Source organism: Hippoglossus hippoglossus, chromosome 9 (assembly GCF_009819705.1).
Source record: "Hippoglossus hippoglossus isolate fHipHip1 chromosome 9, fHipHip1.pri, whole genome shotgun sequence".
NCBI lineage: Eukaryota > Metazoa > Chordata > Actinopteri > Pleuronectiformes > Pleuronectidae > Hippoglossus > Hippoglossus hippoglossus.
In genome coordinates this window covers 25,783,519-25,795,425 of record NC_047159.1, presented here as the reverse complement: position 1 = coordinate 25,795,425, position 11,907 = coordinate 25,783,519, and the positions used below count along the sequence as shown (strand labels likewise).

The following is an 11,907-nucleotide window of genomic DNA, read 5'->3' as shown; positions in this document are numbered from 1 at the left end:
TATAATTAGGTCTCACTGTCATTGACAGAACGTGTGTCATTTCCCACAGAGTCCCTTCTCTTTCCTTCAAGTTAGATGCCATCAATTATACAGTGGCCAGAAGACCCTATTAGCTTCGAGCAACCTTTGCCTCACTCTTCCTCTTGCTCTTGCTGCCTAAGTTTTCCAGCAGTGGGTCACTACACAATCAAGTTAACGTGTATTGTTTCATAATTAATTACGTTGCACGTAACAGCTCATAAATTTGAGTTTAAAAAGGTTGTGTGGTGGAAACCTGTTTTTGAAAACATCCTGTCCTCTTGCAGCCTGTGATTCTCTTCAACATTGTGGCTGTAAAATTCAGTGCTGGTGTTCTCTCTTGTATGTTATAGTAGAATTTTTTTCATCCCAGTATATGTTAAATGACAGCAAATAAAACTGAACATTGTTATGCTCTAATGGAAATAAAAGAGACTCCTTCAAGCAGACGTCTGGTTCCAGAGCGGCAGAAATTGGATGACAGGCGAGGATGCACATACGGGGTGTCATCTGGGAAATCAAGCCCGCTCAGTTCACTTGCTCTGAAAGTCAGTGAACAGGTACGCCTTCGCATACGAGAAGGTGGAGAGCTCCCACAGCAATTCTCTGCAAAGCCTGGGGAGGCTGTGAAGGAAGGAGAGAGAAAGAGAGAGAGTGTGACAGGAAGGTGAGAAAAGGAACAGATGGAGAGATGCGGGGAATCTACATTTACAGTCATTTAAAACAGGTGCTATACATAGTACAGCTTTCAACCCATCATCTCATCTAAATGATATCATTACAGCCAGAAGTCATTAAAAAAAGATCGTTTCCCCTGGACTGTATAGATTCCCTCCCTCTCCCCAGGGAGCGGGGATGAAAATGAATTTAGGGCCCCTCAAGTCATTGAATTTGCTTTTTATCACCCAATAGCCGTGCTACATATGTGCCATTGTGCTGTATATAGGATTAGAGAGGATCTTTTCTGCCTGACTGGCTACCAGCTCTCAGCAACAAGATGAGGATCATTTCCCCTGCTGAGAAAAGCTCCACTCAGCCTAGACGAAACACTCAGCACACACACCCCACTGGTGTTCGGTATGGATATTCGCTCACATAACACCAATCTTTATCAACATGTGGGGGATTTGAGACTGGATGTATGTCCCTGAATGCTGTTTTATATTCCTATGGCATTAAAATGACTCGCTTTGCATCATTATTTCAAAGTTTGCTCAACAAATTCCAGGTTTGCTGAGAAGCTTGTTTATGATTCATTAAGCAAAGGAGAAAACCTTCACATTTTTCAAGACCTTTATTGTTCTCCAGCACCATCACTACCTGCAAAGCCCTGTTTGATCAGTCGAAGGGGTCATATTCTGAATTAATAAGTGTCACGCCATCCTCCACACAGGCTCTCATGGTGGATCTTTTGATGCACATTTCTCTGCCCTTTGAAGCTTGTGTTTTTTTCCTCAGACTGAAGGCTGGATGGGTGCTGTGTGGAGCAGATCCTCCTGTGCTCTTTGTTCCTGTGTTTATTTGAGGAGGTTCTGTCTGTTTACATCAAATTCTTGATGTAAACAGAACGGCTGGTAATTGCAACCAGTGTACATTTGGTACCCCGAGCAAACTGTAATCTAGAGATGGTTCCCTGACACAACTGTTTGATATAGTATGTCAGGTTTCCACTTGATGGTCCCCTTCTGAGCAGTTCAATGGTTGATTAAATGACGAAGAATTCAGTCAGTACATTGACATACATACAGTCCTGCTCACCATTATTGGCACCCAAGAAGTTTAAGTACATAATGTGGAATATCTCCTGAAAAAAACGAATCAAGTGAAACAACTTTTTTCTATATAGAATTCGTGTTTGATACAAAAGAGCAAATGATAAACAACAATTTAAAACAATAAACAATGGGGGGGGGGGGAAATAGAAAAACTTAAAGCTTGCTGTGTCACTGATACTGGCACCCTTTGCTGTAAATCAGTATGGAAACACATTATGACTCACCTGTGGTAAATCACAAATGAGAATCACCTGTGATAAATTGTCTGTGCCCATGTGACATTAATTAGCCAATGAATGATGACTTCCGTGTTTTAAAAATCCACCTGTTATTCCCTGTTCCTTTGTCACAATGGTGAAGACAAAGGAGCTGTCTGAGGACATCAGAAGGGCTATTATTAGCATACACAAGACCTCCAAAGGGTATAAGGCCATCTCCAAAGACCTTGGTATCCCTGTTTCAACAGTGCGTAATGTTATTAAGAAGTTTGCCAAGCATGGAACTGTCAAGAACCTCCCTGGACGTGGGGGGAAGAGAAAAATTGATGAGAGAAGTCTTCAAAGGTTGGTGCGAATGGTGGAAAAAACACCACGTCAAACATCCAAAGACCTGAAGGCCAACCTGGAACAGTCTGGGGTCATGGTTTCAACAAGTACCATACGCCGCACACTAAACCAAACAGGGCTTTATGGGCGAAGGCCAAGGAAGACACCATTGCTGAGGAAAAGACATAAAAAGGAACGACTGATCTTTGCCTGGACAAACCGCAGTCCTTCTGGGAAAATGTTCTGTGGACAGATGAAACAAAAATAGAGCTTTTTGGCAATGCACACCAACAGTTTGTTTACAGACGGCGCAATGAAGCCTACAAGGAAAAGAACACCCTACCAACAGTTAAGCATGGTGGAGGATCCATAATGCTGTGGGGCTGCTTTGCTGCATCTGGTACTGGAGGCCTTGACCGTATCACAGGAATCATGAAATCAGAGAATTATCAAGAGATTTTAGAGCGAAATGTCCAACCCAGTGTAAGAAAACTTGGTTTGAGTCAAAGATCATGGGTCCTCCAGCAAGACAAAGACCCAAAGCACACATCCAAAAGCACGTAGGAATGGTTGAAAAGGAAAAAATGGACTGTTTTAAAATGGCCAGCAATGAGTCCTGATCTCAATCCGATTGAAAATCTTTGGGGTGAGCTGAAATCTGCTTTTGGGGAAAAGAACCCTGCAAACGTTCAAGAGCTTGAACAAATTGCAAAGGAAGAGTGAGAGAAAATACCAGCTGAGAAGTGCAAGAAGCTTATAGATGGCTACAAGAAACGTTTGGAGGCTGTCACTGCCAAAGGGTGTGCAACCAAATATTAAAGAGGGGTGCCGTTATTGCTGCACATGATGTTTTTTCTGTTTCTTCTTTGAAATTACAATATGCAAGTTGAAAAAACAATTTTCTTTGTTAAATTACTTTGGACCTCCAATTAAAAGATCCTGATGATATAAATTTGGTACATTTCCATTTATTTCTGAAGATATTGTACAGGTTATGCAAAAAATGAAGGGGTGCCAATAATGGTGAGCAGGACTGTATCATCTCAGTCACATCTAATTTTATGACAGCAAGAAAAACTCAAAGATACTAATCTCCTAATTCTTAAGATTTTCCATATTTGACAGCATTGGTACAGATATTTTGTCAGCTGTCACCATTCTATGCTCTCGCATTCAGTAACTGCTTTTCTATAGAATAGTTTTCACTTTGACTAAATCCAGAATTCCCAGTTCCATATCCACACACAAACAATTCACTGCATGTATTCAATGTTCTGCAGTTCACAACAGCTAATTCTGGAATAGTTGTTGTTGTCCATTTTCTTTATGTTGGCATCCAATAATTGAAACGATTGTGGCACGACTAGCGGAGATGGGCATCAGGGATGACAGTGTTGGACGACAGTGTTGGGTCATATCTCTTGAAAACAACATCTTTTTTCGCTTTCTCTGAACAAGCAACTTCTGTGACAGTTCTGTGACATGGCGTCTTTTTGGCAACAATTGTAAACATGGTGACGCTAAAGAGGAATGATGTCTCTTGGCACCACGTTCCCAATCACCTACAGAATTGCGTAAGTCAAGGCAACAATTTTTGTTTGTATCAATCTAAATCTTCAGCCATTAGGAATAGACATTAAAAGAACAAGACCTGATGTATCCTATTAAGCTGGGCAGACACTGTGAAAATTTAGAATTATAATTGTTGAATTCCAGATGACACAATGAGAAAATCATCTGTGGGGAAACGTTAATGGTCACAATATACGTACTCACACTGTATGGTCTGATCATCATGTTGCGACATGAGTGCTCACACTGTACATATCTGTCGGCCCCTCTGTATTGTCATTGCAGATGTCAAAGTTTGTTTACTTTTACAATGCTAACAAGGGAGAAATTAGTGACCATATGTGCCATTCTGTATTCCTCTCTGGTATGTTGGTCATGTTAGGATACAAGCCTGGCCTCTATGTGTTGTGTCACCATATCCTGGTTTCACTTTTGCCATTTTGCGGATTGAGAAAAAAAGATGCTGAGTTTGGGGAATCTACTTGTGACGATATTTCAACTGTGCCAGGGCTTGAAGATGACCAACAGTCAAGGTCACATGACCGCTTTGGAGCATCTGATCACTCCATGATACCCCCCATTCACTGCATGAAAAAAACTCAAATATGAATCATGTGTCTCAGAAATCGGGTCAAATCAGGCACAAATCCAACAGTGTATGTCCAGCTTTAGGCTGTGGTGAGTCTACCTGCTGTGAACAGTGTGAATGACCCTTTGCTGCTCCAAGTTGTACAAAATTGTATAAAATTTGATTGATTGAGGTCAACTCAGATACTATTGACCAATACATAATCCATTTCTCATGTTGGGATTGCAAAGTATGTTTATTGCTATGAAATCAGGGTATATTCCAATTCTATGGCCAAGATCCAAGAAAACTTTAAACAGTAAAAGTTCAAAATCAACTTGTTTCAGTGGAACGATACAGTTACTGGATTTACACAGGCAGAGGGTGCAAAAATATTTATCGTCAAGTTCACAAAAGCCTGCAAAATCACACCAGTAATTGCAAAAAAAAGTAAAGTCTCTATCGTCACCTGGTGGCTGGCTGCCTTTTAGGTCATAAATACAACCTCCTCCATATTAATGGATTGGACATTGGCCAAACTAAAATAGGAAAGTAAACATCCCATACATTTTTCTCAAAGATGTTTTCTGTTTAGATTTAGGTAGTTCTTATCATCCTGATATTTGTGCTCAGTTGTCCGGTATGTTTGGTTTTAATTTTGCTATAAAATTGGGTTCCAATGTCATGATTGACTGCTGAGACCAACTCGTGATAGGTCAAACACAGACATCGACAGGACCTTAATTTATCGGCTCCTTCCCCAGACTTTGGCGAGTGATGCTCCAGATGGCAGCGCTCTTATCAAGTATATTTCATCCTCATTTCTCAATAGTGGGAGGAAGTGCAGATGTGTCATCCATCTTAATATACAGTCTATGGTTTGAATAAACTGTGACCTTACTATTCAGTTCGCACTCAAGCTAACTAGCATGTTTATTGACAGCTATGACTGAGTAGAGCGAGAATGTTACTGTTAGTTGGAGTAATTCAACTAGCTCCACTGTAGCCACTATGTTAACAAACGCTAAGAATGACAGAATTTGTTCGGATGAAGTAATTACACTGATTTCGCTGCGACACATGTGACTTTTTCTAAAAACCCTAACCACAATAGAATAAACGGCCAAGTCAACATTTTTAAAACTTTATTTTTGACGTCAGTTTATATTCACTTTTTGGGATCTCACTCCCGGATTTCAATTTGTTCGTACGATATGTTAATGTTGGCCTTGGTCATATCTTGGTCACTAACTACTATCTATCCATCTTGCTTTCCATTGGCTTGGCTACTGCAATTTGCAGCAAATGGTCCAACCCCAACCCCCCACCCCATGTCTTTCTCTCAGTCACTCTCCCTCGTTTCAGCCTTGAGGCGTCCTGTTTCTTCAGCTCCTTCGCTTTCAGTCACAATGCTGTGGAGAGGGTGAATGGGTGGGGGGCATTTAAGAGAGCAGTAGGTGGGAGTGGAGTCTGACCGCATAGGGTCTACTGTTTAAGAGAAAGGGAGTTCTCTCTTTCACTCCCTCTCTCTCTCTCCCTGTCGCTCTGCGTCTCTTTATCTTTCTCTCTCACCCTCACCCTCTTTCTCTCTCCTCACTGGCTGCACATCAGCCGGCTCTCTAGGTAGACTCGAGTAAACACTCTACGAGAACAGAGAGAAGAGGGAAGATGACAGAGCTGTCAGCACTCTGAGAGATACAGACTGGTGAGAACATTTGCCAGGGCTGCCTGATAAGACTCTGCTACTGCTTCGATTTTGCAATCAGAGGAGAGCATTGTGTGTGAGGTAAGTCACCTTCTTTACCTGCATGGAATGAATGTGTTTGAATGGTGAGCAGGGGGAAATGGCTGAGTGCCTTACCTAATTAAGAGGAATGAGAAAACTGAATTGCAGAGCTTGACAAATGTTTAACTTCAACCACATTCTCTTAGCTTTTTTTCTCACTTTTATATAAGTTAATGTTAAAACTTTCAGATTTAATTTTTTTTAGTAGTTTTTATGAAATGTGATGTAGGGATGCAATTAATGATTATTTCCATTATCAATGTGTCTTTTGTAGATCAACTGTTTAAGGGTAATATCTTTCAAATGTATCATTTTTTAACAATATAAATATCTGAATATAACCCCAATCAAAATGTGACAATTTTGCTTGATAATTAACACATTATTAATTAGTGAACTGTCAATTAATTGACTGTATTGATTGTGACCGTAGATGCTATATTCCCACTCCAGTGAAGAGTATGGGGTGCTTAGCAAATAAAAGCAGCTTCTGTAATTCATCCTCATGTTTTACAAGAGAGGACTTCAGAGACTGGCTTAATTTTGGTCTTTACTGCATGCACCTGGGTACCAATTATGTTTTACTGTCAAAGTTTTTCCTCTTGCCGGCTATTTTCCATTTATTACCAGGGCAGTTAAAAAAAGACTAATGTCTTCAGAGATGGAAGTCTGTGATGATCTACTGAATTATTCTGCTTGCATTAGGGCTGATGCTGAGCTGATGGGTTTGCAGTGGAGAGTTAGTGTGTTAATGTGTGTGTGTGTGTGTGTGTGTGTGTGTGTGTGTGTGTGCGGGCTGCTTGTCTGTATAGGTCCAGCTGTACACTTTATGGTTGCCAGCAGACAGACAGTAGGCTTGTGTAACCCAGGAGACAGACAGCTGCTCGGTATTAGATGCCGCTGGTTGGTTCGTCTCCCAGATCTCCAGCATATATGTTGCTGTAAACCAGCAGCCTCACCGGCATATGTGTTACGTGCGCGCACACCCACACCCACACACACACAGACACGCGCTCACCATGTGCTTCCGAGTCTCTTATCTCCAGGTCAGCTTCATTTATTTGTCAGCTGTGTCTCATGGGGAGACGGACAGATAAACTGAAAGATAATCAGACAATTTGACAGAGATGATGTTTGATGGATTAGTAAATAAAGTGAATTCACTGACACAGGGTTTTGACAGCCTATTCTTGATTGCTGCCAATCAATTTTTTCAGATTTTAGCTTGAAATTATTTTAAGTATTAAAGAAAACCTGAGTAAACAGTGGCCTCTGTGGTCACAAGCATCAATGACATGATACGTGTCACATATGGTGTAACAGTAACACAAGTAGTGAGGACTCATAACTGACATGACTGAGTTAGTCAACTAATTAGTTATATCACATACATATGAATATATTTATCAAACATAAGCAGACTTCGAACCACATTGAGCTAAAGGTCATACCGGAGCAGACAAGGCTGAAGCATGAATTGTTGGTATTTATGTTGTTGTCACTGCTCATTTCAACTTTAAGAGAAAAAGTTTGCTATTTCTGCTTTCAAAATGTGTCTTGCTTTGAAGATTTATGCCTCCTAACCTACTCTCAGGGTGAACAGAACTGCATTTAGATTTGGAGTCCCAAAATCTCAGCTGGAAGCTAATAAAATTCTTAAATGTGGGTCAGCAGAGCTTAAAGACTGGGTTAATCAGAATTTATGGCAAGTGTCATGGATTTACACTGTATCGCCCTGAAAGTGATTGATGAAACTTGTGTCCTTGTGTACATCGCAGCGTGAGAAGGTTTGGACGGAGGTAGAGAGGAGAGGGAGAGGTGGGTGTGTATGGAGACGTGAGGTGGGCTGTGACAGAGGAGACCCGCAGGATACCAGGGCATCCTGTGCTGGGTGGTATTCGTGTATGTTGAGGAGATGCAGACACAATGGAGTAGTCTGGCTGGAGCTTCACATGCACTGCAGGCATCTGAAATATCTTTTGTTTTATTATTTTTAAATTTTTCACAGCTTCGTGTTTTGCACATATGTCAAGCATGGGTTTGTGCTCACAGGACTGCCTCCTCATGAGCGCGCTACCTGACCCTAGGCAGCAGTGCAGGCTTGGTGCATTAACGTTTCATGATGCTTTGGCTGCGCATATGACTAGCCACTGATAGTGACACTCGGCATAACGATGAGTGGGAAACGTGCCTTTGTTTGGACAGCTGTTAGCTCCCAAGGCTCTGTGCCCTACAAAGCTCGCTGAGAGGGTGACTGTCTTTAACCCCACTTAGCTCCTCCACTGGTGACTGAAAGCAAACAATAATTGTGCGTATTCATGATGACCCACGCTGGGCAAGACTCAGGGGAGATGCAGAGATGTATTGGTTAAACTAAACTAATGTCAACTTTAATTCAGGCTGATCCAAACACCCATCCCTCTTCTTCCTTTTGTCCTTCTTCTTCAGCATTGGCACTGGTTTTTTGGTGACATGTCATATTGGCTCTAGATGATGTAGTGTTCACTGAAATTGTTGACATAATGTATGGGTACAGCTTTCAGAAAATTTCAACTGGACTGTGTTTTTCGAAAGACGTGACCACCTGTGGTCCAGATGGTTCTCAGTATGTGAATGTAGTAAAGCCAATGGCACATACAGCACAGGGAAACTGAAGATCTATTGTTCAGGGAGGACTGTGGCACTTGTAGTTTTAGTATATTTTTACACTAAATATTTTTATACAGATATTAATGACTCTCAGAGGATGACATTCCCATCGACCTCAGCAGTAGGTTTTCTTTGTGCTCATTCTCAACATTTTAACACTCTTAACATATTAATCACTCTATGTACAAGTGATGTATTGAGAAATAGTCCAGCCTCACCGATGTGTGAGAATATCTGCAACCCTTTCCAGAAGGGATTTTACCATATTTGGAACATGGCTCATTTTACAAGAGAAGGTTTAGACTTTTTTCCAGGATGTAGCCTATAAATTCACAACATCCAATTATGGAAGACTAATCCTGTTGTGTCTAATTCCAAGATTCTTGACTGAACTTGACGGTTGGCATCACAGAGCAGTATGCTTTCATTTATCCACTAATTTAGAGTTTAAATAAATGATTAAATGACTCATACTTTACAAGTGAGCGTATTTTCCCCACAAAAGTCACCACAGTCTTTCCTGTGTCTCAGTCTGCCCCAGTCAGATTAGCCATCGCCACAGAACAAAGACCTCCCTCAAACAAATCCAGTCTTTTAAGCATCCCAGATGGTTTTTAATGCTCCTCCGATGCTAATGTGTGACGGGAAACGAGTGGATGTCTTGGAGCTGTGGGATCCGGGATGCCTTTGTATTGCCCTGCCCTCCATTGGGGCAGCCAATAGATGAACACATGTGGTAGGTACTTCATTTGAATACTTTACCTCCACCAGTAACTTTGCACATTGGAATGCATGAGCTATAATGTTCTTGGACCATGATGGGGGGCCCTTTTTGAGAGGGGCAGACAATTTAAATTGGGAAAAATGGTAAAAACTGGGGGAAGCCAATGAAGAGACGACCCTGGGGATTCGGGTCATTAGGCTCATACAAGTGTCTGAATGGAAGGCACTCCCAATTTGGACACGGAACACGCTTCAGGCTTTCATCACAGACAAGGGCAAACAGATGTCTGGGTATCACAGCCAACATGCATGCTTCCATTTCTAGTAGAGAGAAAAAAATCCTTTCCATCCTGTTTGAATGGAAATAACCAATAAAGCTCAAGTGCAAAGTGCGTAAATATGCAGCATTTGAAAGGCCTTGAAAACTCCTGAACATATTTACTCAGCATTCTCCCTTCAATGTCTTAATTTACTTTTCTAGTCCTTCAACAACTCAAACATGCCACATAGAAAGGTTGGATTTACTATCCTCTAGTTAAAAAAATATCCTACCTGGTACATAAATATAAGAATCCAGGCAACCCAGGGTCACTAAATATGTTTCTTAGTGGTGTCTTTCAGTCTGTGAACTGACTCATTCGGTCTGATAAATTTGCTCACTCCTCTATGTTAAGTGTGCTGTTGGTGAGGTTCAGGTTCAAAAGCTCAATAGAGGTGACAATCATGCAAAATAAGCCAGCAAACACTCTGTTGGGATTGTGAGGAGACTGTGCTCTCACCTTGCAGCTCATTACCTGAGCGGGAAGGTGTTAGTTACATGGTAAGTTAAGACAAGTCCCAGAAGCCGACATCAATACCTCCGTGTAGTGTAACGACACAGGCAGTGCCCAGGGCCAATCAGATTTTTATAGTTATTGCAGTGCAGTGTAAATGCATAGGAGAGGAAGTAGGCAGAACAGAGGCCTATGAACTCACAACTGTCTGGAAAAATCAGCAGGTGGATGCGTAGTAAAGGCTGCCAAGCCTCTACACCACACAGGGGTTAGGCTAATAAACAGTAGGCCACCGGTACCCAGCATGTTAAAAACCTCATGAACAATGACTAGCATCTAACCCCTCCATCTGGACCCAGTGAGAACAGCAACGAAGGAGGGAGGCACCGCAGGGGGAGCGCCATAAAGATAATTGATGGGCCTTGCGTCGAGGAATGAGACAGGTCACAAAAAACTGAATTGAGATTTGACTGTCTGCTGTGTAACTGACCCAATGAGCACTGTCGTTCGCTCAACATTCATCTCCTCCATATCTGAGTGTCAAAGTCGGAAATTGGTTTTGGTTGAAGAAACCGAGTTCTTTGGTGCAGTATCAGTCAGACATGTCAACGCTGGCTCCAAATCTCTCTGGCGGTTCTGTGAGCGTGATAGGACTCAGCCTTGGCAGAGCACTCTCTCTGAGTACCCAGATAAAGTGTTTCTACCAGTATCTCAGATCCAGCCTCCCCGTCCGCCTTATCAGCCATGAACACACTTACCCCCACCACTCCCCCGTAATCTGTGTCATCGGATCCAGTGGGGTCACAGCTGAGAGCCAATGTGTGTAGCTCCGGTTTGATGAAACCAGTCTTCTTTTCTACCCTCAAAACCAGTGTATTCCCTATTTAATTTCTTTAACCATATGGGAAATAATGATAATACAGGAGTTGCAGTAAAAATATTGATGTGCTTTATTGATTTCACGTTATTGCCTTTTATCAGATTTGTCGAGTGTGAGTCGGGATAGAGAGCTTGTAATTGTCAGGGCAATGGAATTGAGAGCAACCTTTAGCAAAGGTATAATAACTGTACATTTATCTCATTTTGTGTTATTACCTACTTGAAACTAATCAGCCTGCCTATCTCAAATTGTCATCAGGACATCAGCAAAAATAATCCCAAATCTATTAAGAATTTCTAAGTAGTTCCATTTTGAGTAAAATATGAAAAGGCATTGTAAAACTCGTCACTGCAGACTCTACTTCCCAAGTCATTTTCTTGAAATAGGTGAAAAGAATCTGCTGATGTATTAACAAGGATTTAAAAATATTTCTGATTTCAGAAGTAATTAATTAATAAAATAAGTCCGATAATAGATTTTGGCCACTGGGGAGCTGTAGAACAATTTGTTCACACAACAATGACATATTTTTACCTCTGAAAGGGGTTGGGGGTGATGTGTGGTTATGATTTTCACTAGTGATTAATGTGTTGATTACTTTCTTGATATTTGAATAAA

At 41.4% G+C, this 11,907-nt stretch overlaps 1 protein-coding gene across 3 annotated transcripts in view; it reads left to right on the top strand.

Moving 5' to 3' along the window:
* Positions 1 to 5,888: 5,888 nt before the first annotated feature.
* Positions 5,889 to 11,907, top strand: part of tnc (tenascin C) — a 48,967-nt gene continuing 42,948 nt past the window's right edge. Inside the window, exon 1 of one of the 3 annotated variants that reach the window (XM_034595724.1) lies at positions 5,889 to 6,264. The gene's annotated coding sequence lies outside the window, so the exon portion shown is untranslated. The remainder of the gene's footprint in view (positions 6,265 to 11,907) is intronic. The other 2 variants (XM_034595722.1, XM_034595723.1) reach the window with 2 other exon arrangements.